Raw genomic sequence first — 25811 nt, forward strand, 5'->3', positions numbered from 1 at the left:
ACCGCTGTAGTAGATTATTACCTTCGAGAAATGTTTTTTAACAACAACGTGTAAAATGTACCCCACTTTTCCCTACATTACACGGCAGCACATTGTTAAGTATTTTACAGCGCACCGCTGCTCAACGATCAAAGCTTCGCTGTCAAAATATGCCACCCCACGCTAAATAGAATATATTATATTCAACGGTTCTGACCTTTGTCACAGTCTCTTTAATTATGCACGACGCATTTGCATTTAGTATATCCAAAGTGCCGCCTGACTGTCAACGAAAACTCTTAGTTATTTGTGAATATTTGCCTTGGGAAATCATAATCGCGTTGCTGTGCACCCATAAGATTTTATTCATTCCAAAATCACATCGCGGGCCGTGAAAACATATTGGAAATTTATCCAGAAAATTAAAAAAGCCATAAAATCCAAAAATATATGTATTAAGTGATTACTAATTGGGCTATTAATATATTACTGTTTGTTGTGAATTGTGAGCAGCGTAGCACATCTGCTGCGTTGAACCTCAATGTGTTTACTCAAGCAGTTTATACCCAGTGTTACCAAAATTTTTTAGGCGAATCATCGAGGTTACTTAAGAAAAATCGGCAAAATAAAACTTCTTGGGTAAACTCATCAAAACATACCAAAAATATCGGTTAAAAAAAATTTCTCCACTCATATACTATGCTTTTTTCATATTGATCATTTTACTTACGCATCCGGAGGCATTTTGGGCGGGGGACTTCATGAAAATAATTTGATTTTGTCGGTAGCCACAATCGACTTTATTGCGATTATAGCAATTTTTTTGATATCCTACTTAACTCAATCCTACTGGTAGTCTCAACCAAAAATAAAATTAAGTTAGGATTGCTCATCCATTCATCGGTCTATCCGTCAGCCTATTCCGTGAGAAATGGATTGTATTGAATTTGAACACACTACTTCTTTTGACCGCGACTAATACTACTATACAAAACAAGTAAGGAAGTCTAAGTTCGGGTGAAGCCGAGCATTACATACCCAGCTGTACACTTTAAATGCTGTTGTTGTTTGTTTTGTGTACTTAATAGTGTTACAAGGCTGCGTAATAATACATATACATATGGTTCTATTCTGAATAAATTTTCGTTTAAAAGAAGCAAAAAGGATACAGAGGCTAACGCCAATGACCTTGAGCGGGTAATAATGCGGTGTTCCTTCAGATATGAGGATTTCCCTACTGTTTATTTTAAAATAAAGATATAACATAACAATAAAAATACGATTGGTACAAAACTATTTTTCGCTAAGATTTAAATTATTATTTTTACCTACGCCCCTTTTTAAAGTCATTTATATAAAAGTACGTGGTCCTTAACCAATCTTATCCATTTTACTAGAAATATTTCCTGCTATAAGGAAAATATGTGTACCCAATTTTGTTACGATATGTAAATTTTTCTTCGAGTTATGACTCCCGAAACATTGAAAATTGCTTAGACAAAAAAGGGGCGGTGCCACGCCCATTTTAAAAAATTTTAGTGTTTTCCAATTTAATATTCTAATTCAATTTAGAAAGTAAAATTCTATTGATACAAATCTCTTTTTCGCTAAGATATAGCTTATTATTTTCGTCTACGACCCTTTTAAAAAAACCGTTTATATAAAAGTGGCCGTGGTCTTAAACCGATCTCGTCCATTTTTACTAGAAATATTTCCTGCTATTGGGAAAATTTGTGTACCCAATCCGTTAATTTTTCTTCGAAAAATGGCTCCCGAAACATAGAAAATTGCTTGTTCATAAAAGGGGCCGTGCCACGCCCGTTTTATAAAATTTGAAAATTTTCCTATTTATTGTTATAAATCCACTTGGTAAATGAAATACCATTGATATAAGGCCCTTTTTTGCAAATATATTGCTTATTTTATTCGTCCACGACCCTTTTAAAAAAGTTTTATATAAAAGTGGGCGTGGTTCTTAACCGATTTCGTTAATTTTTCTTCAAAGCATTCCTTATAGTAAAGGCAACCTCTCGACCGAATTTTGGTATAATATGACTAATAATATTTGTAAACTTGATTTTATCACAAGTGGGCGGTGCCACGCCCATTTTAAAAAATGTCTTCAAAGTTTTTGTCAAGAGTCTCAATATCAGTCCACACGTCAAATTTCAACATTGTAGGGGAGTTATTTACTAAATAATCAGGTTTTTTGTGTTTTCCAAAATGTTAATGCGATTTCGCTCATTTTCAATACCAATTCTGGGTCCAGATAAGCTCGTGTACCAAATTTGGTGAAGATATCTCAATATTTACTCAAGCTATCGTGTTAACGGACAGACGGACATGGCTCAATCAAATTTTTTTTTCGATACTGATGATTTTGATATTCGATACCTTTATACCTGAACAACCAACTGTTATCCAATTAAAGTTAATATACTCTGTGTGCAAAGCATAAAGGAATCGAGATAGATAATCAGTATCGAAAAAAAATTTAATTGAGCCATGTCCGTCCGTCCGTCAGCCTGTCGGTTAACACGATAACTTGAGTAAATGTTGATATATCTTTACCAAATTTGGTACACGAGCTTACCTGGACCCAGAATAGATTGGTTTTTAAAATGAGCTATATCGGATGATAACCACGCCCACTTTTTATATATATAACATTTGGAAAACAGAAAAAACCCGATTATTTAGTAAATAATACACTTAGAATATTAAAGTTTGACATGTGGACTGATATTGAGACTCTTGATAAAAATTAAAAACAAAAAATTTTAAAATGGGCGTGGCACGGCCCACTTGTGATAAAATCAATTTAACAAATATTATTAATCACAAATCAAAAATCGTTAAACCTATCGTAACAAAATTCGGCAGAGAGGTTGCCTTTACTATAAGGAATGCTTTGAAGAAAAATTAACGAAATCGGTTAAGGACCACGCCCACTTTTACATAAAACATTTTTAAAAGGGTCGTGGACGAATAAAACAAGCTATATCTTTGCAAAAAAGGGCTTTATATCAATGGTATTTCATTTCCCAAGTGGATTTATAACAATAAATAGGAAAAATTTCATATTTAAAAAATGGGCGTGGCACACCCCTTTTATGACTAAGCAATTTTCTATGTTCCGGAAGCCATAACTCGAAGAAAAATTAACATATCGTAATGAAGTTGTGTACGCATATTTTCCTTATAGCAGAAAATATTTCTAGTAAAAATGGACGGGATCGGTTAAAGACCACGGCAACTTATATATAGGACAAAGTTTAAAAGGGTCGTAGGCTAGAATAATAAGCTATAACTTAGCAAAAAATAGTTTTGAATCAATGATGTTTCACTTACCAAGTTTTATTGTATGAGGAAATGGGGCGACATTTTTTTTAAACGGGCGGTGCCGCGTGTTATGTAGAAAAGTAATTTATCTAAATGAAATGTACAATTGAAGCTCACGCTGAGTATATAATGTTCGGTTACTGCCGAACTTGACACCTTTACTTGTTACATCTATGTATGTTTACACTTAAACTTTATATGGACTGCTAAGCTAAATACACCTCTGAAATTGCTACGCATAAAATTTGTACTACTAGATTTCAATAAGAATTATACTGTCTGTGTTTCACCTCAACACTAATTCTGTGTATCACCAAAGACTCTCTAAATATAAGATGGTACATTGTAGAGTTCTAAAGCTTTGTGGGAATTGTGGGACGGCTGTACGAGGAATTCACCATATCGTTTGCTATGCTGTCCGCATCAACATAGCTGACTTTTTAAGGCTGTATAACTCTGTAATTTATTTTGCCTTTGGAAAAATTACCTATTTGAAAATAAGCTGGCTGAAAAATATTGGCATAACAGCTTAAGTTAAATCAACAATGGAAAATCTTGGAAAATTTGAGCAGATGTGGCAATTTGGTGCGTTCGTTGAACGAAATATTGAAAATCTATTGATCATCGCTAGGAAATTAGCAACATTCCAGCAACTAAGCAGCACTTTAGCAATACTACTATTATTATTTGGTTCCTCAAACACACCCATATTAATTGTGCATTAAATCTAAAATATAAAACTCAAAAATGACTCCGGTTGTTATGTCCGCAGCATTTATTTGGTTCAAATACACAACCAATAATAGCCAAAGCCATAATAATTTACACGGGTCATCAATTCTTTCTCTGATTCAAAAGCTGAACTTCCAGCGCTACCGTCATCACCTCAGTGTCATCATTGCCAGTAGCGCCAATAACACCACACTCGTGCCTGACACACAAAAGTCGTTTCACTCTATAGCGCAAGAGAAATGTACTACACACTCACTACTAAGTAGCGCCAAAAATTCGCTTGGAGTCATTGCGTCAATGAGTTACCTTTGAGCTGGCACCGCATTGGCGCTGGCGCCATGCAATTTACATCACTAAAATTGCGCGAATACCCAGGCTCATGACTTTTTTAATTTGGTGATACCAAAGAGAGTAGATTAATAAGAGGGAGCATTGTAGAGTCGTTCATTCTCCACAAAGTGGAACGGCTACACCAGGAATACACCATACGTTTTGCCCCTGTTTCGTTTTCACCATCGGGATTAAAAAAGTCTTTGAGAGTCTTTGGTATCACCTCTAAAAGTGGTGTGTATCCACTATTCATCGTAAACGATTCAGCTATATATGTTATACATTATGGCCACCAGGGGTTTGTGTCTCCGATTTTAGGTACACCCTGTTCTGTAACTATTAGCCGTGTTTTTTTCACGTGTGTAGTTTACGTATGCGGTAAAAAAAACGCTTATCCTCGCTTAGATAATGCTTAGGAGACCCATCTAGCGGCAGTGGTTATATATCTAGCTACAGCACTAGGTGTACCGAAAAGCGGAGAAACAACCCTCTGATGGCCATAGTGTATAACATATAGCTGAATCAGTTGCAATGAATTGTGGACACGCACCATTTTAAGAGGCGAAACATAGAATTAGTGTAGAGGTGAAACACAGACACATATTTCAGTTACATTTAAGTATAATGCGTATTGAAATTTAGTAGTACTAACTTTATGCGCAGCAATTTCAGATGTGTATTTAAAGTTAGACGCTAATGTTATAATTTTATATAAGCAACTTCGTAAAATTGACTTAAAAGCTGTATTTAACTTTATTGAAAATAAGCGCGTGGCGTACTACGGTGTCGTGAACCTTTTGAAAATAGTTGTATCGACTTCAAACACGGTTGAAGATGTTTTCTTTCTTTCCTTTTCAAAATCGGTAAATTACCGCGCCCAATTCTTATAAAAAAATGAAAAATACAAATTTAAGATTTGTAGTATCTACCGCTTTTTCCCTTGTATTTGGATATGAAAAAAAGTGCATATCGTCGCTGCGCTCACAAAAAGAGTTATGTATGTGTTTTTCAATAACTGTTCAGGAGATAAAAAAACTTATTTCTGGTGTCCATTTGCAAAATTTTGCAAATGTCGTATTTTTGAAATATTTTATGGAAAGTATGTTATTGATGTGTGAAGGACAAAAATCATGTTTTTTAACCCAAAACGACGTGATAAATATTTGCGCCGTTTTAAAGCACATGGCTGCTTTCAAACATGATAAAAATTTGCTTTTGGCGGTAGGGAAATTTATGAAATTTGTGCAGAATTTCCTCATAATGCTTACGGAGATGACCCCTTAAGCCCCTGGGAGGTGTAGCTTCATCAATCAGATGTCTGTTGGGATGCCCAGGTTTCTGGGTATTCGACAGAAACTGTTCGTTTAGCATTTCATTTTTCTCCCTAGTTGTGTACGTGGTGTTCTGGGGACATAAGAAGACAGCCCGTAGCGGTTCTGAGGCCATTGTTTTGGCAGGCCTGTATTTTCTTCAGGTGAATAACCTTTAGGCTTGGCGACCATATCTGGGACACGTAGCATGCAATCGGCCGGCCAATTGCTTTGGAAGTAGTAAATTACAGTTTAGCTGAAGAATTCTGTGTTGTTGTGGCTTGCTGAGCAGCGGGGCAGCTAGAAGGTAGCTAGGGAGTTAAGGCGCAGACTACGGGACGCCCCTGGGCGTAAAAAGCAAGGAGCCATAAAAGATTTAAAAAAGTTACCTGGACTTCGGGTTTTGGGGTCTAGCCCAGAACATCCTGTCCGATGCAGTCATCCCGTGACACACTGACAAGAGTGAAGATTCCTTTCCGACAAACGCAGCAAAACCATTTATCTGGACCGGGGTCAGGTACAGGTTCCGGATTGGGATCGATACCCTCCCAGAGCAGGAGAATATGGCGCATTCCCGCTGCAAGGATCTGCTGGGAGGATGACAATTTGTGGGAGGGATGCAACAAATTAAATAGGGTTACACTGAAATAACAGCCCTTGGTCGGGAAAAATCCCCAGTTGCTCCGGCTCATAGAACCGGCTGCTTTGGGAAGTAAGATTGTTTGTAATTATTTTTATACTCAGCTGAGCAGAGCTCACAGAGTATATTAACTTTGTTCGCATAACGGCAATCCGTAACGGCATAAATTAATCGAGATAGATATAGAATTCTATATATCAAAATGATCTGGGCGAAAAAAGAAACTGATTTAGCTATGTCCGTCCGTCCGTCCATCCGTAAACACGATAACTTGAGTAAATTTTGAGGTATCTTGATGAAATTCGGTACGTAGGTTCCTGGGCACTCATTTCAGATCGCTATTTAAAATGAACGAAATCGGACTATAACCACCCCCACTTTTTCGATATCGAAAATTTCGAAAAATTCAAAAAGTGCGATAATTCATTACCAAAGACGGATAAAGTAATGAAACTTGGTACGTAGATTGACCTTATGACGTAGAATAGATAATTAGTAAAGTTTTGGAGAACGGGCGTGGCACCGCCCACTTTTGAAAGAAGGTAATTTGAACGTTTTGCAAGCCGTAATTTGACAGTCGTTGAAGATAACATGATGAAATTTGGCAGGAATGTTACTATTATTATTATATATATGCCAAATAAAAATTAGCTAAATCAGATGAAGAACACGGCCACTTTAAAAAAAAATTTTTTTTAAGTCAAATTTTAACAAAAAATTGATTATCTTTACAGTATATAAGTAAATTATTTCAACATTCAACTCCAGTAATTATATGGTGCAGCAAAATACAAAAGTAAAAGAAAATTTAAAAATGGGCGTGGCTCCGCCCTTTTTCATTTAATTCGTCTAGAATACTTTTGATGCCATAAGTCGAACAAAAATTTACCAATCCTTGTGAAATTTGGCAGGCGCATAGATTCTATGACGATAATTGTTTCCCGTGAAAATGGGCGAAATCGGTTGAAGCCACGCCCAGTTTTTATACACAGTCTACCGTATGTCCTTCCGCTAGGCCCTTAAAACGATAAGTTGAGCAAAAATCGATATATCTTTACTAAACTTAGTTCACGTACTTATCTTTACTCACTTTAACTTGGCACAAAAAATGGCCGAAATCCGACTATGACCACGCCCACTTTTCCGATATCGAAAATTACGAAAAATGAAAAAAATTCCATAGTTCTATACCAAATATGAAAAAAGGGATGAAACATTGTAATTTGATTGGTTTATTGACGCAAAACATAACTTTGGAAAAAAAAAAAGTTTTTCAAGGCGAAATCAAAAGCCCTTGGAATATTGGCAGGAATACTGTTCGTGGTATTACATATATAAATAAATTAGCGGTACCTGACAGATGATGTTTGGGTCACCCTGGTCCACATTGTGGTCGATATCTCGAAAACGCCTTCACATATACAACTACAACACTCCCTTTTAAAACTCTCATTATAACCTTTAATTTTATACCCATATCGTACAAAAACGTTATAGAGTCACCCTGATCCACCTTTATGGCGATATCTCGAAAAGGTGTCCACCTATAGAACTAAGGCCCACTACCTTTTAAAATACTCATTAACGCCTTTCATTTGATTCCCATGTCGTAAAAGCACATTCTGGAGTCACCCCTGTTCCACCTTTACAGCACCTTTCGTTTGATACCCATATCGTACAAATACATTCTAGAGTCACCCCTGGTCCACCTTTATGGCGATATCTCGAAAAGGCGTCCACCTATGGAACTAAGGCCCACTCCCTTTAAAAATACTCATTAACACCTTTCGTTTGATACCCATATCGTACAAACAAATTCTAGAGTCACCCCTGGTCCACCTTTATGTCGATATCTCGAAATGGCGTCCACCTATAGAACTAAGGCCCACTACCTTTTAAAATACTCATTAACGCCTTTCATTTGATTCCCATGTCGTAAAAGCACATTCTAGAGTCACCCCTGTTCCACCTTTACGGCACCTTTCGTTTGATACCCATATCGTACAAATACATTCTAGAGTCACCCCTAGTCCACCTTTATGGCGATATCTCGAAAAGGCGTCCACCTACGGAACTAAGGCCTACCCCCTTTAAAAATACTCATTAGCACCTTTCGTTTGATACCCATATCGTACAAACAAATTCTAGAGTCACCCCTGGTCCACCTTTATGGCGATATCTCGAAAAGGCGTCGACCTATAGAACTAAGGCCCACTACCTTTTAAAATACTCATTAACGCATTTCATTTGATACCAATGGCGTAAAACACATTCCAGGGTTACCCAGGTTCATTTTCCTACATGGTGATTTTCCCTTATTTTGTCTCCACAGCTCTCAGCTGAGTATGTAATGTTCGGTTACACCCGAACTTAGCCTTCCTTACTTGTTTACATTGAAACCAAAGCACTTTCACTAGCGATTAAAAAAAATTTTAAGCAAGTTAGTATATAACCGTTTTTCATAGTACTTCTAGGACTGTGAGCACATAGCTGTTTTCGGTCACTTCTAAACTGAAAGAGATACATATAACAAGTAAGGAAGGTTAAGTTCGGGTGTAACCGAACATTACATACTCAGTTGAGAGCTATATTGACAACATAAGGGAAAATAACCATGTAGGAAAATGAACCGAGGGAAACCCTGGAATGTGTTTGTATGACATGTGTATCAAATGAAAGGCATTAAAGAGTATTTTATGAAGGAGTGGGCCATAGTTCTATAGGTGGACGCCATTTAGGGATATAGCCATAAAGGTGGATCAGGGTTGACTCTAGAATGCGTTTGTACGATATGCGTATCAAATGAAAGGTGTTAATGAGTATTTTAAAAGGGAGTAATCCTTAGCATAGGTGGAAGCCGTTTCGAAATATCGCCATAAAGGTGGACCAGGGGTGACCCTAGAATTTGTTTGTACAATATGGGTATCAAAAGAAAGGTGTTAATGAGTATTTTAAAAAGGAGTAATGCTTAGTTCCATAGGTGGACGCCGTTTCGAGATATCGCCATAAAGGTGGACCAGGGGTGACCCTAGAATTTGTTTGTACAATATGGATATCAAAAGAAAGGTGTTAATGAGTATTTTAAAAGGGAGTGATGCTTAGTTCCACATATGGACGCCGTTTCGAGATATCACCATAAAGGTGGACCAGGTGTGACCCTAGAATTTGTTTGTACGATATGGGTATCAAAAGAAAGGTGTTAATGAGTATTTTAAAAGGGAGTAATCCTTAGTTCCATAGGTGGACGCCGTTTCGAGATATCGCCAGAAAGGTGGACCAGGGGTGACCCTAGAATTTGTTTGTACAATATGGGTATCAAAAGAAAAGTGTTAATGAGTATTTCAAAAGGGAGTGATGCTTAGTTCCACAGGTGGACGCCGTTTCGAGATATCGCCATAAAGGTGGACCAGGTGTGACCCTAGAATGCGTTTGTACAATATGGGTATCAAACGAAAGATGTTAATGAGTATTTTAAAAGGGAGTAATCCTTAGTTCCATAGGTGGACGCCGTTTCGAGATATCGCCATAAAGGTGGACCAGGGGTGACCCTAGAATTTGTTTGTACAATATGGGTATCAAAAGAAGGGTATTAATGAGTATTTTAAAAGGGAGTGATGCTTAGTTCCACAGGTGGACGCCGTTTCGAGATATCGCCATAAAGGTGGACCAGGTGTGACTCCAGAATTTGTTTGTACCATATGGGTATCAAATTAAAGGTATTAATGAGTGTTTTAAAAGGGAGTGGGCCTTAGTTCTATAGGTGGACGCCGTTTCGAAATATCGCCATAAAGGTGGACCAGGGGTGGCTCTAGAATGTGTTTGTACGATATGGGTATCAAATTAAAGGTATTAATGAGAGTTTTAAAAGGGAGTGGTGGTAGTTATATATGTGAAGGCGTTTTCCAGATATCGACCAAAATGTGGACCAGGGTGACCCAGAACATCATCTGTTGGATACCGCTAATTTATTTATATATGTAATACCTGCCAAGATTTTAAGGGTTTTTTATTTCGCCCTGCAGAACTTTTTCATTTTCTTCTACTTAGTATGGTAGGTGTCACAACCATTTTATAAAGTTTTTTCTAAAGTTATATTTCGCGTCAATAAACCAATCCAATTACCTCACCATGTTTCATCCCTTTTTTCGTATTTGGTATAGAATTATGGCATTTTTTTCATTTTTCGTAATTTTCGATATCGAAAAAGTGGGCGTGGTCATTGTCGGATTTCGTTCATTTTTCATACCAAGATAAAGTGAGTTCAAGTAAGTACGTGAACTAAGTTCATTAAAGATATGTCGCTTTTTGCTCAAGTTATCGTGTTAACGGCCATGCGGAAGGACAGACGAACGACTGTGTATGAAAACTGGGCGTGGCATCAACCGATTTCGCCCGTTTTCACAGAAAACAGTTAACATCATAAAATCTATGCCCCTACCAAATTTCAAAAGTATTGGTTAATTTTGTTCGACTTATGGCGTTAAAAGTATCCTAGACAAATTAAATGAAAAAGGGCGGAGCCACGCCCATTTTGAAATTGTCTTTTATTTTTGTATTTTGTTGCACCATATCATTACTGGAGTTGAATGTTGACATAATTTACTTATATACTGTAAAGATATTAATTTTTTTGTTAAAATTTTACTTTAAAAAAATTTTTTTTTAAAAATGGGCGTGGTCCTTCTCCGATTTTGCTAATTTTTATTAGGCATACATATATTAATAGGAGTAACGTCCCTGCCAAACTTCATTATGATATCTTCAACGACTGACAAATTACAGCTTCCAAATTTTAAATTGCCTTCTTTTAAAAGTGGGCGGTGCCACGCCTATTGCCCAAAATTTTACTAATTTTCTATTCTGCGTCATAAATTCAACTCATCTACCAAGTTTCGTCGCTTTATCTGTCTTTGGTAATGAATTATCGCACTTTTTCGGTTTTTCGAAATTTCGATATCGAAAAAGTGGGCGTGGTTATAGTCCGATATAGTTCATTTTAAATAGCGATCTGAGATGAGGGCTCAGGAACCTGCATACCAAATTTCATTAAGATACCTCAAAATTTACTAAATTTATCGTGTTAACGGACGGACGGACGGACATGGCTTAATCGAATTTTTTTTCGATCCTGGTTATTTTGATATATGGAAGTCTATATCTATCTCGATTCCTTTATATATGTACAACCAACCGTTATCCACTCAAACTTAATATACTCTGTGAGCTCTGCTCAACTGAGTATAAAACAAGTAAGGAAGGCTAAATTCGGGTGTAACCGAACATTACATACTCAGTTGAGAGCTATGGAGACAAAATAAGGTAAAATCACCATGTAGGAAAATGAACCTAGGGTAACCCTGGAATGTGTTTGTATGACATGAGTATCAAATGGCAGGTATTAAAGAGTATTTTAAGAGGGAAAGGGCCATAGTTCTATAGGTGGACGCCTTTTCGGATTATCGTTATAAAGGTGGACCGGGGTGACTCTAGAATGCGTTTGTACAATAACGGTATCAAACGAAAGGTGTTAATGAGTGTTTTAAAAGGGATTGGGCCTTAGTTCTATGGGTTGACGCCTTTTCGAGATATCGCCATAAAGGTGGACCAGGGGTGACTCTAGAATTTGTTTGTACGATATGGGTATCAAATGAAAGGTATTAATGAGTATTTTAAAAGGGAGTGGGCCTTAGTTCTATAAGTGTACGCCTTTTCGGGATATCGTTATAAAGGTGGAGCAGGGGTGACTCTACAATAAGTTTGTACGATATGGGTACCAAATAAAAGGTGTTAATGAGTATTTTAAAAGGGATTGGGCCTTAGTTCTATGGGTGGACGCCTTTTCGAGATATTGCTATAAAGGTGGATCAGGGGTGATTCTAGAATTAATTTGTACGATATGGGTATCAAATGAAAGGTGTTAATGAGTATTTTAAAAGTGAGTGGGCCTTATTTCTATGGGTGGACGCCTTTTCGAGATATCGCCATAAAGGTGGACCAGGGATGACTCTAGAATGCGTTTGTACGATATGGGTATCAAACGAAAGGTGTTAATGAGTATTTTAAAAGGGAGTGGGTGGACGCCTTTTCGAGATATCGATATAAAGGTGGACCAGGGGTGACTCTAGAATTTGTTTGTACGATATGGGTATCAAATGAAAGGTGTTAATGAGTATTTTAAAAGGGAGGGGGCCTTAGTTCTATGGGTGGACGCCTTTTCGAGATATCGCCATAAAGGTGGACCAGAGGTGACTCTAGACTTTGTTTGTACATTACGGGTATCAAACGAAAGGTGATAATGAGTATTTTAAAAGAGAGAGGGTCTTAGTTCTATAGGTGGACGCCTTTTCGATATATCGCCATAAAGGTGGACCAGGGGTGACTCTATAATGTGTTTGTACAATATGGGTGTCAAATTAAATGTATTAATAAGAATTTTAAAAGGGAGTGGTGGTAGTTGTATATGTGAAGGCGTTTTCGAGAAATCGACCAAAATGTGAACCAGGGTGACCCAGAACATCATCTGTCGGGTACCGCTAATTTATTTATATATGTAATACCACGAACAGTAATCCTGCCATGATTCCAAGGGCTTTTGATTTCGCCCTGCAGAACTTTTTCATTTTCTTCTACTTAATATGGTAGGTGTCACACCTATTTTACAAAGATTTTTTCTAAAGTTATATTTTGCATCAATAAACCAATCCAATTACCATGTTTCAACCCTTTTTTCGTATTTGGCACTTTTTTCATTTTTCGTAATTTTCGATATCGAAAAAGTGGGCGTGGTCATAGTCCGATTTCGGCCACTTTTTAGAACAATAGAAAGTTAGTTCAGATAATTATGTGAACTGAGTTTAGTAAAGATATATCGATTTTTGCTCAAGTTATCGTGTTAATGGCCGAGCGGAAGGACAGACGGTCGACTGTGTATAAAAACTGGGCGTGGCTTCAACCGATTTCGCCCTTTTTCACAGAAAACAGTTATCTTCCTAGAATCTAATCGGCTACCAAATTTCATAAGGATTGGTAAATTTTTGTTCGACTTATGGCATTAAATGTATCCTAGACAAATCAAATGAAAAAGGGCGGAGCCACGCCCATTTTGAAATTTTCTTTTATTTTTGTATTTTGTTGCGCCATAGCATTACTGGAGTTGAATGTTGACATAATTTACTTATATACTGTAAAGATATTAAATTCTTTGTAAAAATTTCACTTTAAAAAAAATTTTTTTTAAAAGTGGGCGTGGTCGTTCTCCGTTTTGCTAATTTTTATTGGGCATACATACAGTAATAGGAGTAACGTTCCTGCCAAATTTCATTATGATATCTTCAACGACTGCCAAATTACAGCTTGCAAAACTTCTAAATTACCTTCTTTAAAAAGTGGGCGATGCCACGCCCGTTGTCCAAAATTTCTGCGTCATAAGCTGAACCCACCTACCAAGTTTCATCGCTTTATCCCTCTTTGGTAATGAATTATCGCAATTTTTCGATTTTTCGAAATTTTCGATATCGAAAAAGTGGGCGTGGTTATAGTCCGATATCGTTCATTTTAAATAGCAATCTGAGATGAGCGCTCAGGAACCTACATACCAAATTTCGTCAAGATATCTCAAAATTTACTCAAGTTATCGTGTTAACGGACAGACGGGCGGACGGACGGAGGGACATGGCTTAATCAAATTTTTTTTCGATACTGATGATTTTGATATATGGAAGTCTATATCTATCTCGATTCCTTTATACCTGTAAAACCAACCGTTATCCAATCAAAGTTAATATACTCTGTGAGCTCTGCTCAACTGAGTATAAAAACAGCGTGTGCAGAAATGTGGGCTCTATACAGTGATAATGAAATATGCATTAAAAAAGATACCTTTTGATATGCTGTCCACCTGATTTTTAGGGCTAATTTATTTTGCCTTTGGAAAAATGACCTATCTGAAAATAAGGTGGCTGAAAAATATTGGCATAACAGCTTAATTAAAATCAACAATTGAAAATGTCAGCCAAGCGATTTGTAAAAAAGCTAATTTGTGTATTTGTTTCTTATTTGCTCGATATAGGGTGTGTTCGAGCTGCAGCAGTGTTACTTCTTTTGACAGCGCATAACATTCTTCAGCAACATTTTACCAGATGGGCAATTTCGCGCGTTCGTTGAACGAAATGTTGACAATCTATTGATCATCGCTAGGAAATTAGCGACATTCCATCAACTAAGCAGCACTTTAGCAATACTACTGTTATTATATGGCTGCTCAAACACACCCATATTAATTGTGCATTAAATCTAAAATATAAAACTCAAAAATGACTCCGGTCAAAGAGAGTAGATTAATAAGAGGGAGCATTGTAGAGTCGTTCATTCTCCACAAGGTGGGACGGCTACACCAGGAATACACCATACGTTTTGCTCCTGCTTCGTTTTCACCATATGGATTATAAAGTCATGAGCCTGGGCATTCGCGCAATTTTAGTGATGTAAATTGCATGGCGCCAGCGCCAATGCGGTGCCAGCTCAATGGTAGCTCATTGACGCAATGACTCCAAGCGAATATTTGACGCTACTTAGTAGTGAGTGCTTAGTACATTTCACTTGCGCTATTGAATGAAACGATTTTTATGTGTCAGGCACGAGTTTGGTGTTATTGGCGCTGCTGGCAATGATGACACTGAGCTGATGACGGTAGCTCTGGTAGTTCAACTTTTGAATCAGAGAAAGAATTGATGACTCATGTAAATTATTGTGGCTTTTTCTATTATTGGCTGTGACAACCGGAGTCATTTTTGAGTTTTATATTTTAGATTTAATGCACAATAAATATGGGAGTGTTTGAGCAACCAAATAATAACAGTAGTATTGCTAAAGTGCTGCTTAGTTGCTGGAATGTCGCTAATTTCCTAGAGATGATCAATAGATTGTCAACATATCGTTCAACGAACGCGCGAAATTGCCACATCTGCTCAAATTTTGGTGAAGAACGTGATCCGCTGCCATAAAATGTAACACTGCTGCAGCTCGAACACACCCTATATCGAGAAAGTAAGAAACAAATAGTCAAATTAGATTTTTTTTACAAATCCCTGCCTGAGATTTTCAAATTTGATTTAACTTAAGCTGTTATGCCAATATTTTTCAGCCAGCTTATTTCCAAATAGGCAATTTTTCCAAAGGCAAAATAAATTACAGAGTTATACAGCCTTAAAAAGTCAGCTATGTTGAGGCGGACAGCATAGCAAAAGGTATGGTGAATTCCTCTTACAAGTGTCCTATAATTTCCACAAAGTTTTAGAACTCTACAATGCACCATCTTATATTTAAAGAGTCTTTGTAATTTATAATTTAACTCAATGGATTTCTTAAAGAAAACTAAATAAATTAATGAGACTATTTTGTTTTATATTAAGTGCACTTACTACTGTTTTATGTTCAAGTAATGCGATATTTTCCGATAGGTAATGAGAGTTTAAATTTTTCTCACACAGCACAAAACAAATTGTTGAGTTTTAAGAATTACAAGGCTCTTAAGCTCTTCACACTGCGATGCGGCTATATTTTCTATTTTTGTGTGTGGAAATTAATAGCATTTCTGCTATACAACCGTAAAGTTCAATATCAGTTACAGAAATAAAAGTTTCTATATATTTCCGACCTGCGCTAAAGAGTTCAATCAGAACAAGTAAGGAAGGCTAAGTTCGGGTGTAAAAGGGAGTTGGCCTTAGTTCTATAGGCGGACGCATTTTCGAGATATCGCCATAAAGGTGGACCAGGGGTGACTCTAGAATGCGTTTGTACAATACGGGTATCAAATGAAAGGTGTTAAAAAAAAAAAAATTAATGTAAGGCGCGATAACCTCCGAAGAGATCTAAGGCCGAGCTTCTCTTCCAATTTGCGTCGTGCTCCTCTTGATTTTCCCTACAAATTGGCCGGACGGGACCTACATGTTTTATGCCGACTCCGAACGGCATCTGCAAAGCAGATGAGTTTTCACTGAGAGCTTTTCATGGCAGAAATACACCCGGAGTGCTTGCCAAACACTGCCGATGGGCGACCCCGCTTAGAAAAATTTTCTTCTAATTGAAAAATCTTATTTCTAAAATTTTGATGTTGCTCTGCCCGGGAGTTGAACCCAGGGCATACGGTGTGATAGGCGGAGCACGCTACCATCACACCACGGTGGCCGCCATGAAAGGTGTTAATGAGTATTTTAAAAGGTAGTGGGCCTTAGTTCTATAGGCGGACGCCTTTTGGAGATATCGCCATAAAGGTGGACCAAGGGTGACTCTAGAATGCGTTTGTACAATATGGTTATTAAACGAAAGGTGTTAATGAGAATTTTAAAAGGGAGTGGGCCTTAGTTCTATAGGTGGACGCCTTTTCGACATAACGCCATAAAGGTGGACCAAGGGGACTCTAGAATTTGTTAGTACGGTATGTGTATCAAATTAAAGGTGTTAATGAGTATTTTAAAAGGGAGTGGGCCTTAGTTCTATAGGCGGACGCCTTTTCGAGATATCGCCATAAAGGTGGACCAAGGGGACTCTAGAATTTGTTAGTACGGTATGTGTATCAAATTAAAGGTGTTAATGAGTATTTTAAAAGGGAGTGGGCCTTAGTTCTATAGGCGGACGCCTTTTCGAGATATCGCCATAAAGGTGGACCAGAATGCGTTTGTACAATATGGTTATTAAACGAAAGGTGTTAATGAGAATTTTAAAAGGGAGTGGGCCTTAGTTCTATAGGTGGACGCCTTTTCGACATAACGCCATAAAGGTGGACCAAGGGGACTCTAGAATTTGTTAGTACGGTATGTGTATCAAATTAAAGGTGTTAATGAGTATTTTAAAAGGGAGTGGGCCTTAGTTCTATAGGCGGACGCCTTTTCGAGATATCGCCATAAATGTGGACCAGGGGTGACTCTAGAATGCGTTTGCACGATACGGGTATCAAATGAAAGGTGTTAATGAGTATTTTAAAAGGGAGTGGGCCTTAGTTCTATAGGCGGACGCCTTTTCGAGATATCGCCATAAAGGTGGACCAAGGGTGACTCTAGAATGCGTTTGTACAATATGTTTATTAAACGAAAGGTGTTAATGAGAATTTTAAAAGGGAGTGGGCCTTAGTTCTATAGGTGGACGCCTTTTCGACATAACGCCATAAAGGTGGACCAAGGGGACTCTAGAATTTGTTAGAACGGTATGTGTATCAAATTAAAGGTGTTAATGAGTATTTTAAAAGGCAGTGGGCCTTAGTTCTATACGCCTTTTCGAGATATCGCCATAAAGGTGGACCAGGGGTGACTCTAGAATGCGTTTGTATGATACGGGTATCAAATGAAAGGTGTTAATGAGTATTTTAAAAGGGAGTGGGCCTTAGTTCTATAGGCGGACGCCTTTTCGAGATATCGCCATAAAGGTGGACCAAGGGGACTCTAGAATTTATTAGTACGGTATGTGTATCAAATTAAAGGTGTTAATGAGTATTTTAAAAGGGAGTGGGCCTTAGTTCTATAGGCGGACGCCTTTTCGAGATATCGCCATAAAGGTGGACCAAGGGTGACTCTAGAATGCGTTTGTACAATATGGTTATTAAACGAAAGGTGTTAATGAGAATTTTAAAAGGGAGTGGGCCTTAGTTCTATAGGTGGACGCCTTTTCGACATAACGCCATAAAGGTGGACCAAGGGGACTCTAGAATTTGTTAGTACGGTATGTGTATCAAATTAAAGGTGTTAATGAGTATTTTAAAAGGGAGTGGGCCTTAGTTCTATAGCCGGACGCCTTTTCGAGATATCGCCATAAAGGTGGACCAAGGGTGACTCTAGAATGCGTTTGTACAATATGGTTATTAAACGAAAGGTGTTAATGAGAATTTTAAAAGGGAGTGGGCCTTAGTTCTATAGGCGGGCGCCTTTTCGAGATATCGCCATAAAGGTGGACCAAGGGGACTCTAGAATTTGTTAGTACGGTATGTGTATCAAATTAAAGGTGTTAATGAGTATTTTAAAAGGGAGTAGGCCTTAGTTCTATAGGCGGACGCCTTTTCGAGATATCGCCATAAAGGTGGACCAAGGGTGACTCTAGAATGCGTTTGTACAATATGGTTATTAAAAGAAAGGTGTTAATGAGAATTTTAAAAGGGAGTGGGCCTTAGTTCTATAGGCGGACGCCTTTTCGAGATATCGCCATAAAGGTGGACCAAGGGGACTCTAGAATTTGTTAGTACGGTATGTGTATCAAATTAAAGGTGTTAATGAGTATTTTAAAAGGGAGTGGGCCTTAGTTCTATAGGTGGACGCCTTTTCGACATAACGCCATAAAGGTGGACCAAGGGGACTCTAGAATTTGTTAGTACGGTATGTGTATCAAATTAAAGGTGTTAATGAGTATTGTAAAAGGGAGTGGGCCTTAGTTCTATAGGCGGACGCCTTTTCGACATAACGCCATAAAGGTGGACCAAGGGGACTCAAGAATTTGTTAGTACGGTATGTGTATCAAATTAAAGGTGTTAATGAGTATTTTAAAAGGGAGTGGGCCTTAGTTCTATAGGCGGACGCCTTTTCGAGATATCGCCATAAAGGTGGACCAAGGGTGACTCTAGATGCGTTTGTACAATATGGTTATTAAACGAAAGGTGTTAATGAGAATTTTAAAAGGGAGTGGGCCTTAGTTCTATAGGCGGGCGCCTTTTCGAGATATCGCCATAAAGGTGGACCAAGGGGACTCTAGAATTTGTTAGTACGGTATGTGTATCAAATTAAAGGTGTTAATGAGTATTTTAAAAGGGAGTGGGCCTTAGTTCTATAGGCGGACGCCTTTTCGAGATATCGCCATAAAGGTGGACCAGGGGTGACTCTAGAATGCGTTTGTACGATACGGGTATCAAATGAAAGGTGTTAATGAGCATTTTAAAAGGGAGTGGGCCTTAGTTCTATAGGCGGACGCATTTTCGAGATATCGCCATAAAGGTGGACCAGGGGTAACTCTAGAATGCGTTTGTACGATACGGGTATCAAATGAAAGATGTTAATGAGTATTTTAAAAGGTAGTGGGCCTTAGTTCTATAGGCGGACGCCTTTTCGAGATATCGCCATAAAGGTGGACCAAGGGTGACTCTAGAATGCGTTTGTACAATATGGTTATTAAACGAAAGGTGTTAATGAGAATTTTAAAAAGGAGTGGGCCTTAGTTCTATAGGTGGACGCCTTTTCGACATAACGCCATAAAGGTGGACCAAGGGGACTCTAGAATTTGTTAGTACGGTATGTGTATCAAATGAAAGGTGTTAATGAGTATTTTAAAAGGGAGTGGGCCTTAGTTCTATAGGTAGACGCCTTTTCGAGATATCGCCATAAAGGTGGACCAGGGGTGACTCTAGAATGCGTTTGTACGATACGGGTATCAAATGAAAGGTGTTAATGAGCATTTTAAAAGGGAGTGGGCCTTAGTTCTATAGGTGGACGCCTTTTCGAGATATCGCCATAAAGGTGGACCAAGGGTGACTCTAGATGCGTTTGTACAATATGATTATTAAACGAAAGGTGTTAATGAGAATTTTAAAAGGGAGTGGGCCTTAGTTCTATAGGCGGGCGCCTTTTCGAGATATCGCCATAAAGGTGGACCAAGGGGACTCTAGAATTTGTTAGTACGGTATGTGTATCAAATTAAAGGTGTTAATGAGTATTTTAAAAGGGAGTGGGCCTTAGTTCTATAGGCGGACGCCTTTTCGAGATATCGCCATAAAGGTGGACCAGGGGTGACTCTAGAATGCGTTTGTACGATACGGGTATCAAATGAAAGGTGTTAATGAGCATTTTAAAAGGGAGTGGGCCTTAGTTCTATAGGCGGACGCATTTTCGAGATATCGCCATAAAGGTGGACCAGGGGTAACTCTAGAATGCGTTTGTACGATACGGGTATCAAATGAAAGATGTTAATGAGTATTTTAAAAGGTAGTGGGCCTTAGTTCTATAGGCGGACGCCTTTTCGAGATATCGCCATAAAGGTGGACCAAGGGTGACTCTAGAATGCGTTTGTACAATATGGTTATTAAACGAAAGGTGTTAATGAGAATTTTAAAAAGGAGTGGGCCTTAGTTCTATAGGTGGACGCCTTTTCGACATAACGCCATAAAGGTGGACCAAGGGGACTCTAGAATTTGTTAGTACGGTACGTGTATCGAATGAAAGGTTTTAATGAGTATTTTAAAAGAGAGTGAGCGTTAGTTCCATAGGTGGACGCCTTTTTGAGTTATCGCCATAAAGGTGGACCAGGGGTGACTCTAGAATGCGTTTGTACGATACGGGTATCAAATGAAAGGTGTTAATGGGTATTTTAAAAGGGAGTGGGCCTTAGTTCTATAGGCGGGCGCCTTTTCGAGATATCGCCATAAAGGTGGACCAAGGGGACTCTAGAATTTGTTAGTACGGTACGTGTATCGAATGAAAGGTGTTAATGAGTATTTTAAAAGGGAGTGGGCCTTAGTTCTATAGGCGGACGCCTTTTCGAGATATCGCCATAAAGGTGGACCAAGGGTGACGTTAGAATGCGTTTGTACAATATGGTTATTAAACGAAAGGTGTTAATGAGAATTTTAAAAGGGAGTGGGCCTTAGTTCTATAGGTGGACGCCTTTTCGACATAACGCCATAAAGGTGGACCAAGGGGACTCTAGAATTTGTTAGTACGGTATGTGTATCAAATTGAAGGTGTTAAAAGTATTTTAAAAGGGAGTGGGCCTTAGTTCTATAGGCGGACGCCTTTTCGAGATATCGCCATAAAGGTGGACCAAGGGTGACTCTAGAATGCGTTTGTACAATATGGTTATTAAACGAAAGGTGTTAATGAGAATTTTAAAAGGGAGTGGGCCTTAGTTCTATAGGCGGGCGCCTTTTCGAGATATCGCCATAAAGGTGGACCAAGGGGACTCTAGAATTTGTTAGTACGGTATGTGTATCAAATTAAAGGTGTTAATGAGTATTTTAAAAGGGAGTGGGCCTTAGTTCTATAGGCGGACGCCTTTTCGAGATATCGCCATAAAGGTGGACCAAGGGTGACTCTAGATGCGTTTGTACAATATGGTTATTAAACGAAAGGTGTTAATGAGAATTTTAAAAGGGAGTGGGCCTTAGTTCTATAGGCGGGCGCCTTTTCGAGATATCGCCATAAAGGTGGACCAAGGGGACTCTAGAATTTGTTAGTACGGTATGTGTATCAAATTAAAGGTGTTAATGAGTATTTTAAAAGGGAGTGGGCCTTAGTTCTATAGGCGGACGCCTTTTCGAGATATCGCCATAAAGGTGGACCAGGGGTGACTCTAGAATGCGTTTGTACGATACGGGTATCAAATGAAAGGTGTTAATGAGCATTTTAAAAGGGAGTGGGCCTTAGTTCTATAGGCGGACGCATTTTCGAGATATCGCCATAAAGGTGGACCAGGGGTAACTCTAGAATGCGTTTGTACGATACGGGTATCAAATGAAAGATGTTAATGAGTATTTTAAAAGGTAGTGGGCCTTAGTTCTATAGGCGGACGCCTTTTCGAGATATCGCCATAAAGGTGGACCAAGGGTGACTCTAGAATGCGTTTGTACAATATGGTTATTAAACGAAAGGTGTTAATGAGAATTTTAAAAAGGAGTGGGCCTTAGTTCTATAGGTGGACGCCTTTTCGACATAACGCCATAAAGGTGGACCAAGGGGACTCTAGAATTTGTTAGTACGGTACGTGTATCGAATGAAAGGTTTTAATGAGTATTTTAAAAGAGAGTGGGCGTTAGTTCCATAGGTGGACGCCTTTTTGAGTTATCGCCATAAAGGTGGACCAGGGGTGACTCTAGAATGCGTTTGTACGATACGGGTATCAAATGAAAGGTGTTAATGGGTATTTTAAAAGGGAGTGGGCCTTAGTTCTATAGGCGGGCGCCTTTTCGAGATATCGCCATAAAGGTGGACCAAGGGGACTCTAGAATTTGTTAGTACGGTACGTGTATCGAATGAAAGGTGTTAATGAGTATTTTAAAAGGGAGTGGGCCTTAGTTCTATAGGCGGACGCCTTTTCGAGATATCGCCATAAAGGTGGACCAAGGGTGACGTTAGAATGCGTTTGTACAATATGGTTATTAAACGAAAGGTGTTAATGAGAATTTTAAAAGGGAGTGGGCCTTAGTTCTATAGGTGGACGCCTTTTCGACATAACGCCATAAAGGTGGACCAAGGGGACTCTAGAATTTGTTAGTACGGTATGTGTATCAAATTGAAGGTGTTAATGAGTATTTTAAAAGGGAGTGGGCCTTAGTTCTATAGGCGGACGCCTTTTCGAGATATCGCCATAAAGGTGGACCAAGGGGACTCTAGAATTTGTTAGTACGGTATGTGTATCAAATTAAAGGTGTTAATGAGTATTTTAAAAGGGAGTGGGCCTTAGTTCTATAGGCGGACGCCTTTTCGAGATATCGCCATAAAGGTGGACCAGGGGTGACTCTAGAATTTGTTAGTACGGTACGTGTATCAAATGAAAGGTTTTAATGAGTATTTTAAAAGAGAGTGGGCGTTAGTTCTATAGGCGGACGCCTTTTCGAGATATCGCCATAAAGGTGGACCAGGGGTGACTCTAGAATGCGTTTGTACGATACGGGTATCAAATGAAAGGTGTTAATGAGTATTTTAAAAGGGAGTGGGCCTTAGTTCTATAGGCGGATGCATTTTCGAGATATCGCCATAAAGGTGGACCAGGGGTAACTCTAGAATGCGTTTGTACGATACGGGTATCAAATGAAAGGTGTTAATGAGTATTTTAAAAGGTAGTGGGCCTTAGTTCTATAGGCGGACGCCTTTTCGAAATATCGCCATAAACGTGGACCAAGGGTGACTCTAGAATCCGTTTGTACAATATGGTTATTAAACGAAAGGTGTTAATGAGAATTTTAAAAGTGAGTGGGCCTTAGTTCTATAGGTGGACGCCTTTTCGACATAACGCCATAAAGGTGGACCAGGGGTGACTCTAGAATTTGTTAGTACGGTACGTGTATCAAATGAAAGGTTTTAATGAGTATTTTAAAAGAGAGTGGGCGTTAGTTCTATAGGTGGACGCCTTTTTGAGTTATCGCCATAAAGGTGGACCAGGGGTGACTCTAGAATGCGTTTGTACGATACGGGTATCAAATGAAAGGTGTTAATGAGTATTTTAAAAGGGAGTGGGCCCTAGTTCTATAGGCGGGCGCCTTTTCGAGATATCGCCATAAAGGTGGGCCAAGGGGACTCTAGAATTTGTTAGTACGGTATGTGTATCAAAATAAAGGTGTTAATGAGTATTTTAAAAGGGAGTGGGCCTTAGTTCTATAGGCGGACGCCTTTTCGAGATATCGCCATAAAGGTGGACCAAGGGTGACTCTAGAATGCGTTTGTACAATATGGTTATTAAACGAAAGGTGTTAATGAGAATTTTAAAAGGGAGTGGGCCTTAGTTCTATAGGTGGACGCCTTTTCGACATAACGCTATAAAGGTGGACCAAGGGGACTCTAGAATTTGTTAGTACGGTATGTGTATCAAACTAAAGGTGTTAATGAGTATTTTAAAAGGGAGTGGGCCTTAGTTCTATAGGCGGACGCCTTTTCGAGATATCGCAATAACGGTGGACCAGGGGTGACTCTAGAATTTGTTAGTACGGTACGTGTATCAAATGAAAGGTTTTAATGAGTATTTTAAAAGAGAGTGGGCGTTAGTTCTATAGGTGGACGCCTTTTTGAGTTATCGCCATAAAGGTGGACCAGGGGTGACTCTAGAATGCGTTTGTACGATACGGGTATCAAATGAAAGGTGTTAATGAGTATTTTAAAAGGGAGTGGGCCTTAGTTCTATAGGCGGACGCCTTTTCGAGATATCGCCATAAAGGTGGACCAAGGGTGACTCTAGAACGCGTTTGTACAATATGGTTATTAAACGAAAGGTGTTAATGAGAATTTTAAAAGGGAGTGGGCCTTAGTTCTATAGGCGGACGCCTTTTCGAGATATCGCCATAACGGTGGACCAGGGGTGTCTCTAGAATTTGTTAGTACGATACGGGTATCAAATGAAAGGTGTTAATGAGTATTTTAAAAGGGAGTGGGCCTTAGTTCTATAGGCGGACGCCTTTTCGAGATATCGCCATAAAGGTGGACCAAGGGTGACTCTAGAACGCGTTTGTACAATATGGTTATTAAACGAAAGGTGTTAATGAGAATTTTAAAAGGGAGTGGGCCTTAGTTCTATAGGCGGACGCCTTTTCGAGATATCGCCATAAAGGTGGACCAGGGGTGACTCTAGAATTTGTTAGTACGGTACGTGTATCAAATGAATGGTTTTAATGAGTATTTTAAAAGAGAGTGGGCGTTAGTTCTATAGGTGGACGCCTTTTTGAGTTATCGCCATAAAGGTGGACCAGGGGTGACTCTAGAATGTGTTTGTACGATATGGGTATCAATTGAAAGGTGTTAATGAGTATTTTATAAGGGAGTGGGCCTTAGTTCTATAGGTGGACGCCTTTTCGAGATATTGTCATAAAGGTGGACCTAGGGGACTCTAGAATTTGTTAGTACGGTATGTGTATCAAATGAAAGGTGTTAATGAGTATTTCAAAAGGGAGTGGGCCTTAGATCTATAGGTGGACGCCTTTTCGAGATAACGCCATAAAGGTGACCAGGGGTGACTCTAGAATGCGTTTGTACGATATGGGTATCATATGAAAGGTGTTAATGATTATTTAAAAGGGAGTGGGCCTTAGTTCTATAGGTGGACACCTTTTCGAGATATCGCCATAAAGGTGGATCAGGGTGACTCTATAATGTGTTTGTACGATATGGGTATAAAATTAAAGGTATTAATGAGGGTTTTAAAAGGGAGAGTTGTAGTTGTATATGTGAAGGCGTTTTCGAGATATCGACCAAAATGTGGACCAGGGTGACCCAGAACATCATCTATCGGGTACCGCTAATTTATTTATATATGTAATACCACGAACAGTATTCCTGCCAAGATTCCAAGAGCTTTTGATTTCGCCCAGCAAAACTTTTTTCATTTTCTTCTACTTAATATGGTGGTGTCACACCCGTTTTACAAAGGTTTTTCTAAAGTTATATTTTGCATCAATAAACCAATCCAATTAACATGTTTTATCCATTTTTTCATATTTGGTATAGAATTATGGCATTTTTTGATTTTTAGTAATTTTAGATATCGAAAAATTGGGCGTGGTCTTAGTCGGATTTCGGCCATTTTTTATACCAACATAAAGTGAGTTCAGATAAATACGTGCACTAAGTTTACTAAAGATATATCGATTTTTGCTCAAGTTATCGTGTTAAAGGCCGAGCGGAAGGACAGACGGTCGACTGTATATAAAAACTGGGCGCGGCTTCAGCCGATTTCGCCATTTTCACAGAAAACAGTTACCGTCATAGAATCTGTGCGCCTACCAAATTTCACAAGGATTGGTAAAT

The 25811-nt window shown here is 38.7% G+C and overlaps 1 protein-coding gene across 3 annotated transcripts in view; it reads left to right on the forward strand.

Annotated features, from left to right (window-relative positions):
• The first annotated feature begins 270 nt into the window (after positions 1-270).
• The window catches only part of LOC137240360 (CUGBP Elav-like family member 1), a 1194531-nt gene continuing 1168990 nt past the window's right edge, over positions 271-25811 (forward strand). For all 3 annotated transcript variants that reach the window (XM_067766480.1, XM_067766472.1, XM_067766481.1), the window contains exon 1: positions 271-618. The gene's annotated coding sequence lies outside the window, so the exon portion shown is untranslated. The remainder of the gene's footprint in view (positions 619-25811) is intronic.

Source organism: Eurosta solidaginis, chromosome 2, assembly GCF_040869045.1.
Source record: "Eurosta solidaginis isolate ZX-2024a chromosome 2, ASM4086904v1, whole genome shotgun sequence".
NCBI classification, from domain to species: domain Eukaryota; kingdom Metazoa; phylum Arthropoda; class Insecta; order Diptera; family Tephritidae; genus Eurosta; species Eurosta solidaginis.